Source organism: Cebus imitator, unplaced genomic scaffold (genome assembly GCF_001604975.1).
Source record: "Cebus imitator isolate Cc_AM_T3 unplaced genomic scaffold, Cebus_imitator-1.0 Scaffold139, whole genome shotgun sequence".
In the NCBI taxonomy this organism is placed as follows: Eukaryota; Metazoa; Chordata; class Mammalia; order Primates; family Cebidae; genus Cebus; species Cebus imitator.
This window is the reverse complement of record NW_016107454.1, coordinates 233,598-252,057: the sequence shown is the minus strand read 5'-3', so window position 1 is coordinate 252,057 and position 18,460 is coordinate 233,598. Positions and strand designations below refer to the sequence as shown.

The 18,460-nt window shown below is 47.4% G+C and overlaps 1 pseudogene; it reads left to right on the top strand.

Moving 5' to 3' along the window:
• The first annotated feature begins 8,826 nt into the window (after positions 1 to 8,826).
• On the top strand, positions 8,827 to 8,923 carry LOC119473204 (annotated as a pseudogene).
• The last annotated feature ends 9,537 nt before the right edge of the window (positions 8,924 to 18,460 follow it).

Here is an 18,460-nt window from a genome sequence, read left to right as displayed (position 1 = left end):
CAATTACTGTCTAGTGTTCTTTTATCTCAGCCTTAAAGACGCCCTTTAGCATTTCTTGCATGGCAGGTCTACTAATTATAAACTCTTTCAGCTTTGCTTTTTCTAGAAGTCTTTTAATTTCTCCTTCATTTTAAGTAGTTTTGCTGGATATGGAATTCTTGGTTGACAATTTTTTTTCTTAAGCACTTTAAATCTATCATCCCACTGCCTTCTAGGTTTCATAATTTTCATTGAAAAATTGTCTTTTAATCTTATTGAGACCCCTTGAATATATTGTTTCTTCTCTCTTGCTGCTTTCAAGATTCTCTTTGTCTTTTTTCTGTACAATTTGATTATAATTTGTGTCACCGAATTTCTGATTTTATCTTAGTTGAAGTTTGTTGAGGCTCTTGAATACATGCAGATTCATGTTTTACTAAATTTAGGAAGATTTTGATCATTATTTATTTGAAAATGCTTTCCTTCCCTTTCTCTGTATCTCTACTTCTGAAATTGCCATTATATATATGTTGGTATGCTTGTTGGTGTCATAAATGTCTCCTGGACTCTTTCCAGGAGTTTTTGGAAACTCATTTTCCAAATGCTTTTGAAAAAAACATTTGGGAAATGTTTTTCTTCATTTTTTTCTTTCTGTTCCAAAGACTGGCCTATCTTCAAGTTTGCTAAGTCTTTCTTCTGCCTGTTCATATGTATGTTTCAGTTATTATATATTTAATGTTGAAAATTATAATTTCTTTTTTGTTTTATTTATTATTATTTTATTGTACTTTAAATTCTGGGGTACATGTGCAGAACATGCAGGTTTGTTACATAGGTATACATGTGACATGGTGGTTAGCTGCATCCATCACCTCATCATCTACATTAGGTATTTCTCCTAATGGTACCCCTCCCCTGGACCCCCACCCTCTAACAGTCCCCAGTGTGTGACATTCCCTTCCTTGTGTCCATATGTTCTCATTGTTCAACTCCCACTTATGAATGAGAACATGTGGTGCTTGGTTTTCTGTTCTTGTGTTAGTTTGCTGAGAATAATGGTTTCCAGCTTCATCCATGTCCCTGCAAAGGACATGAACTCATCACCTTTTTATGGTTGCATAGTATTCCATGGTATATATGTGCCACATATTTTTAATCCAATCTATCATTTATGGACATTTGGGTTGGTTCCAAGTCTTTGCTATTGTGAAGAGTACTGAAATAAACATATGTGTTTATGTGTCTTTGTAATAGAATGATTTATAATTCTTTGAATATATACATTGATAATTTCTACTAGATTCCTTTTTACGGTTTCAATCTCTTTATTGATATTCTTTATTGATATTGATGGTCCTCATTTGACATAATTTCCTTAATTCTTTGTTCATGCTTTCTTTTAGCTCTTTCAGCAAATTGAGATGGCCTTTGATTTACAGTTTTTATTTAGTAACTGTTTTGCAAGGATTTTTCAATTTTTTGTTTTCCTATGAATGGAATACACTTTCTTACTTTTGTGAATGCAAAACATTTTCATTTTTTTTTTATAAACTGGACTGGACATTTTGTACCTTATAATATGGTAACTCTAGAAATCACATCTCTCTCCCTCCTCAGCATTTGTCTTGATGCTTGTTGTGGATTATTTGTTTGATTTAGTGATTTTTCTATGTTTTGTTTTTTTTGTTTGTAAAGACTGTATTCTTTGTTGTGTTTTAATACTGAAGTCTCTGTTCCACTATTTTAGTGATCTGTGAGTGATCTGGCAGAGATCTCCTCAAATGACTGAAGCCCCAAACAAACAACACACAAAAAACAACAAACACACAAGACATCTCCTGGTCTTTGCAGGTTGGCTCTGTGTTTGAGTACTCTGTTTAAAGCTCTGTTTTGCCTTCATCTCCTGTTTACACAGGGCCTGAGCCTCAGGCAGAGGTGGAAGCTTAGGGTCTTCTCAAGTTCCCGTGAGCCGTGCTCACTTTTATACATGTGGCTGTCTTGGTTCTCATTCCATCGTGTATCTCCTTTCCCAGGATCTTTTCTCTCTTGCTTTTTGATGTGTCTATTGCTTTCTCTGACACCTATCCATTTCCTCATGTGGCTGTGGCTAGTACAATTTGCCTTTAAATACTTTAGACAAATATCACCCAGGAAACCAGTTCAGCCCTGGAAAAGCTTTAAGGCAGTTGAAACAAAGGCAAACCCTTGAGTTGATCCTTTAGGGAACCATCAGAAAGGTGACATATGACCACAACTCCTTGGGAGTATTTTTTGGGATCCATATTGGGATCCATATTGGATCCTCTGGTGCCAGAAAGCTACACCTGGCATGTGGGCTACCACCGTCACAGGTGCCACTGAGCCCAGGGCTGAGGATAGTGAGCAGGTAACTAAAATCAAAGGGCTCTCTTACTGAAATCCAGCAGCCCCTTGCCTCATTAATAAAGAAGTTCCTTCATGTTGTTTTTTAAATTAGATTTCAGAGTTCTAAAAAAGTCAATTCTGACTGTTTTTGCCAGTTCAATCACTGCTGTGGTGGAGGGATGGAGTCTTGGATTTACCTAGTCGGCCAATTTTGGTGGCAGATGATTTTTGACAAAGGTACAAAAGCAATTCAATGTAATAAAGATAGCCTTTTTACTAAATGGTACTAGAGCAACTGGACATACGTTAAAAAAGAAATCTGACCAAAGACTCATATATTACATAAAAATTAACTCCAAATGGATCAAAGGGCTACATGTAAAATGTAAAACTACAATTTTTAAGACAAAAGCGAAAATTTCAGGACCTAAGGCTAAGTGAAGAGTTTTTAGACACCAAAAGCACAAACCATAAAGGAAAAAAAAAAAAAAAACAGGATAAGTTGGACTTCATGAAAATGTAAAACTTTTCTCTGTTAGGAGCATAGAAAAGCTGAAGACTAGAAGGAAATACTTGCAGGCCACACATCTGAGAAAGGGCATATCTAACATATATAAAGATCAGTAGAAAACAAAGCAACATTAAAAACAATCGATCCAATTAGAAAACAAGCAAAAGACATGAATAGGCACCTCATTAAAGAGGTTAAACAGGTCGCTAACAAGTTCATAGAAAGATTTTCAACGTACTAGCAGTGAGAGGAACACAAATTAAACCACAACGAGATACTACTGTATTCCTGTCAGAATGCGTAAAATAAAAAGCTGACCATACCAAGTGCTGGTGAAGATGCAGAGACACTGGATCACTCAGGCATTGCTGGTGAGAATGTAAAATGGTACAGCCACTCTGGTAGAGAGTGTGATGGCTTCTTAAAAAACAAAACATTCAACTAACTACTGTGTGACCTAGCGATGGCATTCATGAGGATTTATCCCAGAGAGATGAAAACGTATGTTCATGCCAAAATCTGTGCCTGAATGTTCAAAGCAGCTTTATTTGTAATAGACAAAAACTGGGAAAAATCCCGATGTCCTTGGGTGCGTGGTTAAGCTAAGTGGTCCATGCAGATCATGGAATGGTACTCAGCAATAAGAAGGAATGAGTTATTGATATATGCAGCAAGTTGGGTGTTTCTCAAGGAGCTAAGCTGAGTGGAAACAGCCAACTTCAAAACTTTACATACTCTGTGGTTTGATTTCTATAATATTCTTGACATGACAAATTGTAGACATGGAACCCAGGTTAGTTCTTACCAGGGACTGGGGTATGGGAAGGAGGGAGCCTGTGACAATGGAACTGTTCTGCATTGTGGTTGTGGATACACAGAGCTGCATGTGGCACACACACACACACACACACACACACACACACACGAGTGAATGTAAAAACAATGTGTCCTCTGGCCTGGGTCTTTTGCATGGGGAAGATTTTGTTCAGAGTGATATGTCATCGATTGTCCCCTGAAGCTGCCACGTGTATTTCCCCTCCCTCCCTTCCCTCAGGCAGAAGTGGAAATAGAGAAGCTTCCGTGGGAACCTGAGAGAGCAGAAGGGGTGGAGGTGGAGGCTGTGTGGTTCTGGCCTCCATGCTGCTTCGGCAACTCCTCTGCCTCTGAGCCACAGGAGGTGGTTGTGCAATGTCCAGGGAGACCTGGGGATCCCAGGATATTAGAGCTAGAGGTCTGCCTCCTTTGGCATCCACCAGGGTAAACTGAGGCATGTGTGAGGACTCCAGCCTTGACTCCAGTGTGGTGGTGAGGCAGAGAGCTGCCCTGTGGAGGGGGTGCCCAGACGTGCCACAAGACACAGGGTTGCTGGTGGGAGTGGAGGGCGTCCTGCGTCAATCTGGCGTGTCCCACAGTGAGGCCACCTGGGGGCACTTGAGCAGGCCCATGGACCTGCCAAGGCCTCAGTCACAGAGTGTTCTGGGGGCATGTGGCCTGGACGGTGCAGCAGCATGCGCCTGACTGGTGCCTTTCCAGGCCGCGGCTGACTAACCGCCAACCTGGTGAGACCAAGAGGGTCCCTGAGGGCCACATGGGCCCAAGCCCCTCTCCAGCCTCAAGACCATGGAGCTCCCCAGAGGCTGAGAGGCCACACTGGGGAGAAACATGAAATGGTGAGGATTTTCCTCAGAGAGACTGAGTTAGTCTCCTGGAAGAGAAGGAGAGGCCTCCAAGTCACACGTCCTCCCCTCTCAGCCCCCAAACTCATCAGGATGGAACCACAAGGAGCAGGCTAAATTTTTTGGGTGTATTGCTTCTGAGTCACAGAACATGCCATTTTTCTTCTCAATATATTGTATAAAGGTAGAAGGTTCAAGTATTGGGGATGACCCAAAATGAAAAGGAAAAGCCCCCTGTTCCTAAGTCCTCTCACCAAAGGTCGTACTGTCAACATTTTCTGCAATTCTTCCCCAAATATTTAGCTTTCTAAAAATATGTAAACAAAAGAGATAATCTATAGCACTATCATGCCTCTCTTGCCTCTTTTTCTACTTAAATTGTCCTGAGAATCTTTCCCCAATGACCCCACCCCTTTCACTTCTAATGACTGTAGCATTTCACCATCATCAGTTTCCACATTGACCCCCCCAACCCCTTTTACTCCTAGTGAAGTAGAATTTCACCATCTTAGGAGAGCTGATTTATTTTCACTGTCCTCTATGTATGAACACTTTGGTTGTTTAAGTTTTTTGCTATTTCAAAAAAAGTTTTAATACACATCTTTGTGTGTGTGTGTGTGTGTGTGTGTATTTTGGGGGAACATTTCTGAGTACCTACACGGGACAACAACTAGCAGTATATGTTTGGATCATGGGGCATTGAAGTTTATTTATTTTTAGTAAAAAGTAAAACACTCTCAAGTTAAAAATCATCTGATATTTGAAGGGTAAAAAGTGTAGCTCCTTTCTATTCAAGCCCCCATCCCCTATTTTCAGGGGGGTCATCATTTTCTCTTTCTGCATCTTACCTGTGATTCCCTTATGCCACGGGTTAAAGCCTGGTCCCTGGCTGAACACACTGCGTTTGATGAATGATTCTCACGGATTAGATGTGGGGATTTATGAACGGAAAGGGTGAGAGCTCTGCAAGGAGAACGTTCGTCCCAAATCCGGACTCAGCCTTGGTGCCCAGGGGCATGTGGGAAGGCGGGATGAAATACCCAGTCTTAGCTTTTGTTCCTCTGCACTGCCTGCCACCTAGCTATCACTGCAGTCCCAGTGAGTCCTTGGAGACCCGCAACCCAAATGAGATACAGATTGAGTCTTTCCTCCTGAATTTCACAGCCAGGAGTGCTGGGAGCCCCCTGATCTTACGGCTCTGGTTAAAGAATTCTGGCCATCTAGTGACCTGTAGAGGAGACCTGAGGACACAGTAAGACCCTGTTAGTGGGATGGCCGTGGTAGGAGGTCCAAGTGCAGTGCTGGGACTGGCTCCAAGCAGGAATGTTTATGGAAGGAAGAAGGAATTTCAGACACCGGACACAGAGGAGCTGCCTGGAGGAACTACCAAAAGCGTATCAGCCCGACATCATTTCACCTGGGGAGGAGGGCCCAGCCTTATTTGCAGCCCCTCCCTCCCCTGGCGTGGGAGAGGCTGTTTGGGGTGGGAGCAGAAAGGCCTGGGGGAGGAGATGGGGACCCTGAATTTGCTTTGCACAGGCACGCACACGTGGTGGCTTAACGTACACCATCTTGCTGTTTAGTTTCTGATTGTAACCGCAAGAACCCAAAGGTGGAATCACTTTCCCCGTTCACAGGTGAGAAAAACCAGGCCCCTAAAGTGAAGGAATCGGGCCAGGCTCCGCTCACAGGGATCACTTGAGACAGCTGGAGAGGACCAGGGGGCATTTCGTTCGCTGTGTTTAAGAAGGCAGAGAGCATGCATCTAACGCAAAAATGTTTCCAGAAAAATGGCTCCACAGAAAGTTTTGGTCCTGAAGGGGCTGTGTTTCCGTTATCTCTAAAACTGCCTGCTGTGAAAGTCGCATTTTCTTAGCATTCAGGGCCGTGAATTGCACACGCTGAGCCTTGGGCGCCATCCCACTGCCTCGATTCTGGTTCTCCCTGAACAATCAAACTCAGGGCTCCCTTGCAATGACTTTGGAGGGAGGGGCTTATTCTAATTTGGGGCATCCGTGAAGGAGGTTTCGGGGGTGACTAGAGCCTGCGGAGGGTGGGGATTTGTTCTGATGGTGACCAGGTGACAGGGGATTTGTGGGCAGGCCTGAGGCTGTGGCCATATTCTCCCCCTCCAGACACGGGATTCCCAGGTACGGGAGGGGTTCGTCCTGCCTGAGTGAGCCTTCCTTCAGTCCTCATTGCAGATGGCAGCTTGGACACCAAGCTGAAACAATCTCTTATTTGAAAATAAGTCCATGGTGATCTTACAAAAAACAAAACATGAACAAAACACTCCAGGCGGGGTTGCTTGCCCCAGTGAGCAGTGAAAGCAGGTTAAGCGGACAGTTCCTGGTTGCTTTTCCTCTTCCTCTGGCCTCATGGCTCTGGGCTAGTGGGTCTTTGCAAGGTGTTCAGGGAGCCTGGCCTACCATTGCCGGGAGGGCAGGGACCTGTGTGCAGGGACCTGGGGGCGATGCCTGAGCAGACAGCAGGGAGGTCGCAGGGATGGCGGGGGCAGCCAGCCCCACTGCCTGGTGACCATGTGCGTGCAGCCTGCTTCCTCGCTCTGAGAGGCCTCTCTCGTCATGAAAAACAACTGATATTCATTCTACAGGCTTTGGGAAATAGCCTTTGTTCCTCCTGGCCCTGGAAAAGTGGCCTTAATCCAAAGTGATTACTTTGCCGCTCACTCAGATTTATTCTTCAGTGATAGCCTCTCCTCTGCTGCCTGAATCTTGAGCTCCAATTGCCCACGGCCTGTCACAGAAGGGCCATATGTCTTTCCGTTCCTGTGTAGAGAATGACATTGAAGTCTCTTTGTCCTCTCTGAAGCTTTTGTGTGTGTGCGTGTGTGTGTGTGTGTGTGTGTGGCATTGACCTCCGTGGCTCATTCCACCCACAGTGAAAAGGAGCCATAAAAAGCACAGGGGTCTGAAAAGCAGCCCAGGCAGAAGGAAGGAGCTCCCGCCTGGATGCTCGCGGGGTCCCTGCGTCTGTCTCCTTCACCGTTCACTGCAGGTGGGCCCTGGCGTGGGCAGCTGGAGGCGTGCCTGGGTCTTATCTGGGCAAGGAGTTGCAGGTCAGCCTGCTTCCTTCCCGTCCCTGCCCTCTATTGTCTTTCTGGGCAGGCTCAGAAGCACATCTAAAAGGGCTTGTGTTCTTTGTTGCGGGGTCACTGAAGCTGCAGGAAGGAGGATTCCTTCTGTTCCTGGTGTAGTGGACTGGCCCACTGTCTTGATACCAGGATTTGGGGAAACCCCCCTTCTCCAGTCTGCTGTTGCCTTTTTGCCTGCAAGGGACCATGCTGTCTGCCTTTAACCTGATGCTTTATGCCTTGGAGATCCCTCCAGAGGGTGTGGGAGCGCACTGCCTGCCTCTCCTTCACTGTCCCTCCACCATTTGTCATTTATGTCAGGCAGGAGACAGGACAGGCAAGGACTTCATTTCACGGATGCCAAGGCCTGATTGACAGGTGTGTGTAGCCACACCCGCTTCTCAGCCTGTTCAGAGTAACGCACGGAATTTCTTTGGTCTTTGTGTCTTGTCTCTGCTCAATGTGTTTTGCATCATATGAAAAAATAAAATTTCAAATTAACTGCAGTTTAGCTGTGACTCAGTTTTTAATTGCTTAGAATTAGCACTTGATTTGCATAGGACTTGATTTGCCAATTATCTGTGACTTTGTAATAATCTGTGCTAAAATGGGGACCCCTCCTGATTATGCTCCGTAATGGAAAGAGGCAGGACTGTGGAGGATCCCATGATGGGAAAATCCAAAACCCACCACGGTTTGCTGTTGCCAGGCACGTCTTTCTGTTTCAGTAGGAGCATGCTGCTCATTCTTGAAATTCACTTCCCAGAAAGAAACAGCAACCACGATCAGTGGATTAGCGCTGGGGAGGCTGCCTGGCCTCCACTGGGCCCCACCCATCCACCCATCCACCCATCCCGGCCACCCCATTTTCTCTGTCCGAGGGTGGTGAAGAGCTTTGCCCTGACCTGAGCCCACGTGTCTAGCTTTGCACCTTCTCTGGAGTTAAAGAGGAGAGGAGCTATTTTAATCTTGAAGATTCCAGGTCAGAACATCCATTTTCTAGTACGAGTTCTGGCTCACTGTCCTCATTTATAAAATGAGAGAGGGGACAGACTGTTCCCCAAATCTGAGACCCAGGGTGGACGTGATTGGAGCCCAGTCTCACAGCTGGGTGGGGGGGTCGTGGCTATGGCACTTGAGTTCAGTTTGTCTGGCTCCAAATCTGTAGTGAGTCGGGGTCTCTCTTGGATAAGCGGGTTAAGATCCTTTTGTGGTATGTGTGACAGTTGGGTTTTCATGCTCATGTGTGAAATGTGTGTCTCTCAAACCGTGTTGTGGCATCACAATACCTGTCTGATATAAAACAGAAGAAGAAGAACAGAATAACAATAAGAACAACCACAAAAAGCCCTTTGTCATCTCTCCGGGACGTGCAGTGGGGCCATTCCCCGGGGTGGCCTCAGAGCCCTCTGGCTGATTCTTCTGGAGCACAGAGCCCTTGGGTGCTGGTGTTCTGTGCGCGGGTCCGGGGTGGTCCCGGCGCCCACGGCCTGGTATGTCAGCAGCAGTGTTCATTCAGGCCGCTCCTTCCCAACCACACTGTGAGACCTGCAGGCAGAGGCTGCTGAGTCACCTTTAAGGTCCTGGGTGAGCTCTCACATGCCTCCCAGGCCACCCCACCTCTGCTCCCACTCCGGGTCTTAACAGGGTCCTCCAAAGCCACAGTTCCTGCATGGGATGTGTGCCGGCTTAGGAGATGGCCCTGTCCAGAAGCCCTGAGTGCCCCCCATGCCCTCCAGAGTGGACATGGTGAGCAATGCTTCGTTTGGGTTCTGTGAAGGGCTGAGCCCTCGCTGTGACATGCACAGAAAACAGGGAAGTGCTGGGTAGAAGACGGAGGTTTCCAGCAAAGGCCCCACCCCCACCCCCAAGCCTGAAGACCCCAGGCCCTAAATAAGGATAGGCATTTCTGCTTTTGCACCTACAAAGTTGCCTTTTGGCTCGCAATGCCCCCATCCTATCCCCATATAAACCTGAGACCTTACCGGGCACACATGCAAGTGGCTGAACGTCAGGACCAGCAGACCAGGGAAGGCAGAACAACGAGGCAGAGAAAGAGAGAAATGGAGGGACATCTGGAGGCTGAGGGCAGTTCAACCAGGGGCAGCTAGAGAAAAGCCCAGCACTGGGGGTCCTGACTCCAGGGAAGACCACCTTCCCACTCCAGCCCCTCCTTTGGCTCCCCATCCTTCTCACTGAGGGCCACCCCCGCCATTCAATAAAACCTTGCACTCATCCTTTGAGCCCACGTGTGATCTGATTCTTCTGGTGCACTGGACAAGAACTCAGGATACAGAGTATTGTCACACTAGCCCCCCGTGCTTGCAATAAGGCAGAGGGTCCATTGAGCTCATTAGCACACAAGCCATCTGCAGACAGCACATCTCAAAGAGTTTGGTAACACACACCCGCTTGGACTTTGGGAGTCATAGACACCCACCCCTAGATGCTGCTGCAGAGCCAGAGCCTGAAAGCGCTCGCCCCGGCCTCTGCACCTGCCTGTCCGCATGCTCCCCTTGGTTTTGAGCTGTGGGGCTACCAAGCAGGTGACACCCGTTACACCTCTGTGAGGGGAATTGGGGAACTCTCTGGTTTCAGCTGCATGGGGATCGCCTCACCTTTGTAACCTGGCTCCTGTTATTTGACCACAGAGCACCTGCCCTCAACCTGGGATGTTTCTCGCTTCCACGCTCCTGCGTCCTGGGCATCCCCTCTCATTGCTCATGTCATGAGGCTTACTTGGCCTTCAAGGCCTAGATACAATGCCACCTCCTTCAGGAAGACACCTGGACGTCACCAGGTAGAACAGTAGTAACACGGCAGCAATGGGCACGTGTTAGCATTTGCTGTGCCCAGAGGACGTGCTGACATGCTTCACGGCCGCTGCCGCATTCCACCTCACGGCTCTCTGTATAGTTGAGACTCTCGTTTTTCTCTCCCTGTGGATGAAGGACCTGAAGCTCTGGGATGTTGTGCTCTCTAGGAGGAGGAGCCGCGTTCCTGGTCCGCCATCCGTGTGCTGGGCTGTGGGATGAACCTTCCAGAGTTGACAAATCCCACAGCCTTTTGTCTGCTCCTCCTCATGTCCTTTTGAATTTCTAAATTTCTTGGCCTTTCTTAATTTCTTGTCATACTCAACTTCTAGCATGTATTATTTACACTCATTGCCTCATCGCTTTTGAATTTGTGGCCATAAACTCTTTGAAGTGGGGGAGTTATTTTTCCCAGAATACAAGCACAGTGTCTTGTACGGAACAGGCTATATTAATTTTTGTTAAGCAAAGGGTTGATGGCATGGTTTAAGTACGGGTTTGCTTTCCTGGCTGGGGGCGTTGAGCAGCCGCTGAGGCTGTGCAGGCTGCGCCCTGAATACCTGCACAGCAGCCGCGTGGGCGGCGCCCTCGCTTCTCCACCTGCTTCGGGTCACCGCTGCCTGGGGACTGTGGAGGCTGACAGGTGCAGCAGGAGGGGCTGACACCAGGCCACTGCTTTCTGGGCGGCTAACCATGTGTCATGTGAGGTGGGTTTCTTCTCCTTATGTAGCAGGCATTCCTCTGCGCTTGGGATGAAAGATTGCCTTGTCCTCTGTCTGTGCTGTGGGTAAGATCCATGATGTTTAGCCAGAAGAAATTAACGGGATGGACTTCTTTGTTTTGCTGAGGTTTTGCTTTTCTGCCTCTGCAGAATCAATGATGTCTGTGTGGTCCAGAAAGGAATTAATCCTGTGTGGTGTAAACGGCTGTGGCTTTACAATGTCTAAACCTGAAGTGTCCTGCCCACCTTTGGGGACCTCTCTAACGGGAGTGTTGGGGGCCAGGCAGAGTCCTTTCCCAGGCGACTTGACACATATTCCAGACTGCCTTCTGTAGAATCATTGGGTTATTTGCATTGATTAGATTTTGTCTTTTCTTGGAGAGAATGTTTATAGTAATGTAGTTCCCTCTCTGAGTTAAACAATAATTAAAAACACACACTGAAAAGAGCTCCCTCCAGTGGTGTCTCTTTGGCCCCCAGGGTTGGGGATGGATTTTACAGTGATCTTGCTTTGCTGTGGGTGGCAGAATGTTTGGGAGTTCATCAAAAGGTCTTCAGTCAATGCCCTTCCTTTCAACTGGCACCCACCGCTGCAGTGCCTAAGCCAGCAAGGAAAGCAGGCAGACCTGGGGCTTCCTGCAGCCCGGACCCTTCCCTGAAGGACTGAAATTGTGTTACACTTGAACTGTGGCCACCACCTTCCATCAGCTTTTATGTTTTGATGTTTCAAAACCTTCAGTTTCAAGAAGGTCATAGCATTTCTTAATAGAGAAAGACCTCAGGACATATTTAAGTGGAATCTTCGGATTACCAACGACGTTTTAAAAGCCATAACTTTCGAGAAAGAATAAAAACCATGAGGATTTCATACCCTCTTTCCTGTCTCTCTCTCCCTCTTTCTTCCCGTCTTTCTGTCTGTGCCCCTCTCCCACCTGAAGCTCACACCCGCTCAGTGTGGCCCCTGGGTCCGGCATTGTTCTAAGTGTTCTATTGCGGATCAGCTAATTAGTTCTCCTCTCAGCTCTGGGAGGTGGGTTCTGATGTCCCCACTTTGTAGATGAGCAAGAGGAAGCACAGAGGGTCTGGGGCCTTCTCAAGGTTACACGGCCGGTCAGTAGCGGCACACAGACCCAGGCAGGCAGCTGCACAGCCGACGCCGTGTTCTGCGGTCTCCCTCTTTCTATGCCTGTGATTCGTCATCCGTGCACTGCAGTCTCTGGTCCCTTTCTGCCTTGTCTTCACCATCCAGTCATTCATTTGAATAAATATTTCTTCTGTGCCTTCTTGATGCCAAACCACAACCGGGGAGACTCAGCAACAAATAAGATGCTGTGGGCACCCTCTAAGGGGCCACCAGCCGTGCGGGGAGGAGAGGAACTGGAACCAGCCTGCGTGTGACAGACGCTGGGGGAGGTGGGGGCTGCTGGGCTTACGCTTCGAAGATTCCCCCCAAGCAGTGCAGATCAGCGCTGGGAAGGGAGGAGGCGGCCACGCTGGTTAAAGCTGCCTTGTAGTTCTGGCAGTATGATGTCATGGTTCCGGGCGCAGATTCAGGAGCCACATTCCCTGGGTTCTACCCCGTCCAGGACTGGCTGGAGTAGAAAAATGGCAGATTTTTCCAAAGTATGGCCAAGAAAGATCAAATCTGTGAGATCTAGGAAAAAGCAGTGCCTCATTATCATTTGGCGGACAGGTGGCTGGGCCAGACATGGAGGTGGGTGCTTCATTGTGCTCCAGGGACCAGGAAGCTGGAGCCAAACTGGCTTGAGCTTGCTCAACACCAAAGACGTGTGATGGGTTCGGAAGGGGAAGCCTGGAGGCAGGGTGAGCTTCAGGCTCCCGGAGAACCCCAATTCTTTCTCTCTCTCCCTGTGATGCCACCAGCACAGCCCAGTCCTCAGTGCCTCCCGCCCTGCCCAGGATGGCAAGACACAGCCCACAGCAACAGCGCCTCTTATCTGTCTCCAGCAATGCCAGCCTGCTGCACCAGCTGGTGCCGGACCACCTCCTGTGCTACTGGCCCCCTCCTGGACTAACACCAGGCAACGGGAGGGGGGCAACGTCCATCGGCTTTGACCTCTGAGAGTCGGGAGCAGAGGCAATGTCTGCTGAACCTATGGCATGGGGCAGGCAGACATACAGACGTGGTTAGAAGGAGAAAAATCGCTTCGCAAAAGGTGGCTGTAGGTACCCCTTCCTTGAATGGGGACGTGGAATTCCTCTAATTTACTGAAGACCCAGGACACCCTTTTCCCCAATGGCATTGCTAAAGCGGAGTTCTCTGGGAATGGGTGCTTTGGTCTCTGTCTGGAATTCTATTCCCAAAGCCATGGCGACTGAATCCATGAAGAGGCAATGGAATAGATGGACCCCGAAGGGGATGACGTGGGCCCAGGGGCCGCGGGACTCAAGGCCCTCCTGGTGGAGGCCGTGGTTACCATTTGCTGGGCATGTGTTTCGGGCAGGCACAGCCTGTGGCAGCTGGGAAGCCGCGAGAGCGTGGAAGTGGAATGAACCTGGGTCCTGTGACGTGGCTTAGGCCTTGCTGCTTGCACTCGTGTTTTTCTAACATTCGGGGGAGGAGTAAGTAAAGGCAGTTCTCCTGGGGGCAGGAGAGGACATCTTCTTTCATCCGTCGGCCAAGGTCACGTCGTGATTGTGCTAGGAATCCTGGGAGTCCACCTTTGTGAGCTAGAGGATGCCGGCAAACATCGGGAAAACAATTGTCATGGGATCACTTGTTACTGCCAGGGAGTTCATGGTGCCCCCGCCCCCGCCACCTTTTTTTAAGCATTTGTGGCTCTTTGTGTCAACTTAGAGCAATGAGGACCTGTTTGGTTGGAAGAATCTTAGATGATTTTGTAGCTTATGTGGCAGATACAGTTTAGAGGGTCTCAAAAGCTAGGGTGCTTCAGAATCTATGGGAAATCTTGTTGAAATTGGGATTTCTGGGTTCCACGCCTAAGTATTCTGATATAATAGGTTGAAGGTCATGCTTGAGAATTTACTTTTTTAAAAAATTCCTTTCTCTCTCTCTCTCTTTTTTCTTTTTACATTTGTGGGGTAAAATGTGGTGTTTTGAGCTGTGTAAACCATGTGGAATGATTGAATCAAGCTATCTGACCTATTCATCAACTCACTAATTTTTTTGTGGTGAGACATTTGAAATTTACTTGCTCAGTTATTTTGAAGCATACAATACATTATTATTGATTGTAGTCGCCAGCTTCTGGTAACCATCATTCTACTCTCTATGAGTTTGACTTTTTGAAGTTTCCACCAAAGTGGGATTTGCATTGTGAGGGGTCTCCAAGTGATGCCCATGTCTGGCCAGGGCTCACACTTTCAGAACTAGCAACTCTGCTCATTTCAAGGGAATTGGTTGAAGTTCCGGACCAAACAGAGATATTTTCAAAAAGATATAAACAAAAATCTTAAAATAGCGTATCGATTCCTCTGCCATTTCTGCTTCTTTATATTGTCTTGAAAACCCAGAGACCATAGGCTCAGGAGAAGAGGTTTTCTTTTCCCTTTTTGTATTTTGTTTTGAATTTTTCTTGACCCAGAGCTTTGTCTTGCCCTTTGATACTCAAAATTTACAAAATAGCTGCTAAATTAACCACTGAGCTTTGGAGATCCATGATTACCTGAGCATTGCACGTCACTGGTGTTTCTGCTCAAAGCTTTACAGGAAACAGTGAAGGAATCGCAAGGGAGAAATATTAGCAAGAGGGAGCTGCAGGGAAGTTCCGTGCGGGGAAGCCCCTCCAGATGCCCCCAGTGTCCAGGGATGGGGAAGGGGAGCAAAGCAGCTTTCTCCCTTGAGATGCCACATCCTATTTTCTATTTTATTTTTAATTATGGTAAGATACACATAACATCAGATGTACCCTCGTAATAATTTAAAATGTGCAGTTCAGTGGTATTAAGCATATTCACATCATTGTGCAACCATCATCATCATTTATCTCCAGAACTCTTTCTTTTTCTCTTGTGAAATGAAATTAAACTGTAGCTCTCCACCCTCTGCTTCCTCCAGCCTTCTGGAAACCACCATTGTACTCTGTGTCTGTGGATTTGACTACCCAAGGGACCGCAGATAGGTGGAATCATATAGCATTTGTCTTTTTGTGACTGGATTATTTCACTTAACATTGTGTCCTCAAGGATTATCCATATTGCAGCATGCGCCCAAGTTTCACTCTTTTTAAAGGCTGGCTAATGTTTCAGTGTGTGTATACAGCACATTTTGTCTGTTCATCTGTCAGACATTTGAGTTCCTTCCACCTTTGGGCTAATTGTAAATATGCTTTTATGAACATGGGTGCACAAATATCTCTGTGAGCCCCTGCTTTCAATTCTTTTGAGCATATTCCTCACAGTGGAATTACTGGATCATATGGTAATTCTATTTTTATTTGGTTAAGGTACTGCCACACTGCTTCCATGGCAGCTACGCCATCGTACATTCATTTCAAGCAACAGAGCACAGGGTTCCCATTTCTCCACATTCTCTCCAACACCCCTGCCCTGCCCTGCCCTTCCTTTTTCCTTTCTCTCGTTTTTTCTTCTTTCTTTTTATTTATTTATTTATTTTTGGTAATCCTAGTGGGTGTCAGGTGGCATCTCATTGTGGTTTTGGTTTGCATTTCTGTAATGATTAGGGAGGTTGAGCATCTTTGCATGTGCTTGTGGGATATCTGTATATCTTTGGAGAAATGTCTATTCAAGTCCTTTGACTGTTAAAAAAACAAATTGTTGTTATTGAGTTGCAGGAGTTCTTTATATATTTTGGACCAACCCTATTTTGATTGATAACATTCCAGACTGGTGCCTGGAGAAGCTGCTTTCTGATCTTAGCTCTATCCTTAAGTAGCTGTGGGTGGGGGGAGGAGGGGGGGTGCGATTTTGCCATCACCTGTAGTCAGAAGTCAGGGGTACTGTTAAACCTCCAACAGTGTACAGGAAAGTCCCCCAACAACAAAGAGTGACCTGGCACAGGGAGCCCAACGTGCCAAGGCTGGTGGAGCAAGCCACGCTCCTCCTCGGGATTGAGTGTCCTCACCTGCGTGGAGCAAGCCACGCCCCTCCTGGGGATGAGCGTCCTCACCTGCGTGAGCAAGCCACGCCCCTCCTGGGGATGAGCGTCCTCACCTGCGTGGAGCAAGCCACGCCCCTCCTGGGGATGAGTGTCCTCACCTGCGTGTTGCGAGGTTGGACTACGTGGTGTGGAGGCACCATCCTCTTTTAAACTCTCATGTGCTCCCTCCCTTTCTATCAATTAAAAACAATCTTTACGGGTCCTCCTGTATGAAAACGCAGTGGGTGTTTTCGCAGTCTCAGGTTGTGCTCAGCGCACATCACTTCTCAGCAGTTGGGCTTCTGGTCCACTTTGGCGAAGCCAGCCGGGAGCAGGAAGGGTCAGCGCCCTGACCACTCCTCCCCTGCGCAGCTGAAGGGCTGCACGTGCTGTGGTGGGAAGGTGGGGAGCTTGCGGGTATAGGCCTGGATTCAAAGCCTTGCTGGTCGAGCAACTTGAGGACAAGTGTGCTATTCGCTCAGCATGCATTCAGCTCACGTCCATTCAGATTTGTGGGAACGGGCATGTCTGTAAGTCTAGGACGGCTCCCTTGAGGGTCTCTAACAATCTCAACCCCGTCTGAGCCTCGGTGCCCTCAGCTCTGAGATGGAGACGGTAATAGATGGCTCAGAGGCTGGCGGAGGGTGAAGGGGGAAGCCTGAGGAGCAGAACCCCAGCAGCGCTGCCTGGCACACAGTAGGTACTCAAGAGTGCTCACTGATGACCGAGTGGAAAGCTTCCTCCGAGAGTCCTGGGCATAAAAAAATTGAGTTATTCTACAGATTCTGAGAATCTGAGTAATAATGATCACGAACTGCAGAAATTTTATCATCTTCATTCTGATCTACACCTAGGTATGGAAAATGGCCCTTAAAAGTTGCAAATTCTCACAGCTTTCAGCCTAGAAATCCTAAACTACGGCTGCGTTGTCACTGCAGACACTGAAAAGATGGGGTGGTTTTCTCTCTGTTCAGCAGGGCAGTGATTGCTCTAAGGGAAAGAAGCATCCCTTAGCGCGGGAAGTTAAGTTCAGCCGAAATTGAATCATATCCTGACGTCGACCCTCTGCACTTCGTTATCAGCGGCCCCATCAGGGGCTGTCAACGCTCACAGAGATGTGTGGCCGGGGAAAAGCGCCTTTTCATTTAGAGCAAATTCCATGAAGACTTTTCTTAAATTATTTCTTTCCCAAGAGTGGCTGGAAAGTGGTTATTCATTTAAATATTTACCATGGGGAAAATTTCTCACTGACTGCAGGCTGTCTTTGACGGAGGGACCTGAGGTGATGGGAGCGCCTCTGCCGTTTCCTTTACAATTTGGAATTGCCTTTCGAAGCTCTCCCACGATACAGAGCCCATGAAGCATCGGTCCTACACACGTTGGGAGAACAAAGCCAGGTGTTTTGTAAGGAAGCCACGGCTGACGTGTAGTTAGTGAGGACTGAATGGTGTTTCATGTGGGCACTGAGCTATGCGCACTCCTGTATTCTCACTGCATCCAACAGCCCTATGAGGTTGGAGGCATTTGACAGAAGTGGAAACCGAGGCATAGAGAGATTCAGTCAATTGTCTACAGTCCAATATGTCTGGTCAGTGGGGAGCCCGGGTCTTCCTGATTCCAAAACGTATGCTTTCAACCACTCTGTTATATTGCAGCGAATGACCCTACACTGGGGGAATGTTTGACTTTTATTATTTATGTTCTTTTTTAGTGTGAGTATTGCTAAGCTTAGAGAGGTCTTTTTGGAGGAAATGGGAAGAAAATGTCTATTCTTTTCAAGGATGAATGCCAGGCTTTCAAGTATTAAAAATTAGTGTTATTGACGAGCCTGTAAGAGCTTTCAAGTCCCACAGCAGTGGTGCTGTGGTTAAATCAGCAAGGCTGTGTCATGCATATTTTCCTTTGCAGCTAGAGGTGAGGACACTGTAGAGAGACAGCGGAAAGTCTGAGGACACAGCTTCCCTGGTGACGATGTCCCTGGCTGGTGTTTACAGGGAAGGTTCGGAGTGAGAATGGATGGTGGTTTTCTGAGCAGCCAGCCTGACATTCCGAAGTTCCGGCTTGGCCAAATGCAGAGAAATCTTGGGAGCTCGGGGAAAATGCTTTGTTCATGCGCTATTTCTTTTTCCTTCATTCTTTGCACCTCCCTTAAAGATAAAAACTTAATAGAATAGGCCCTTTAAAAAATTGGTTTAATTGCAAAAGTAATACACGCCTTTATA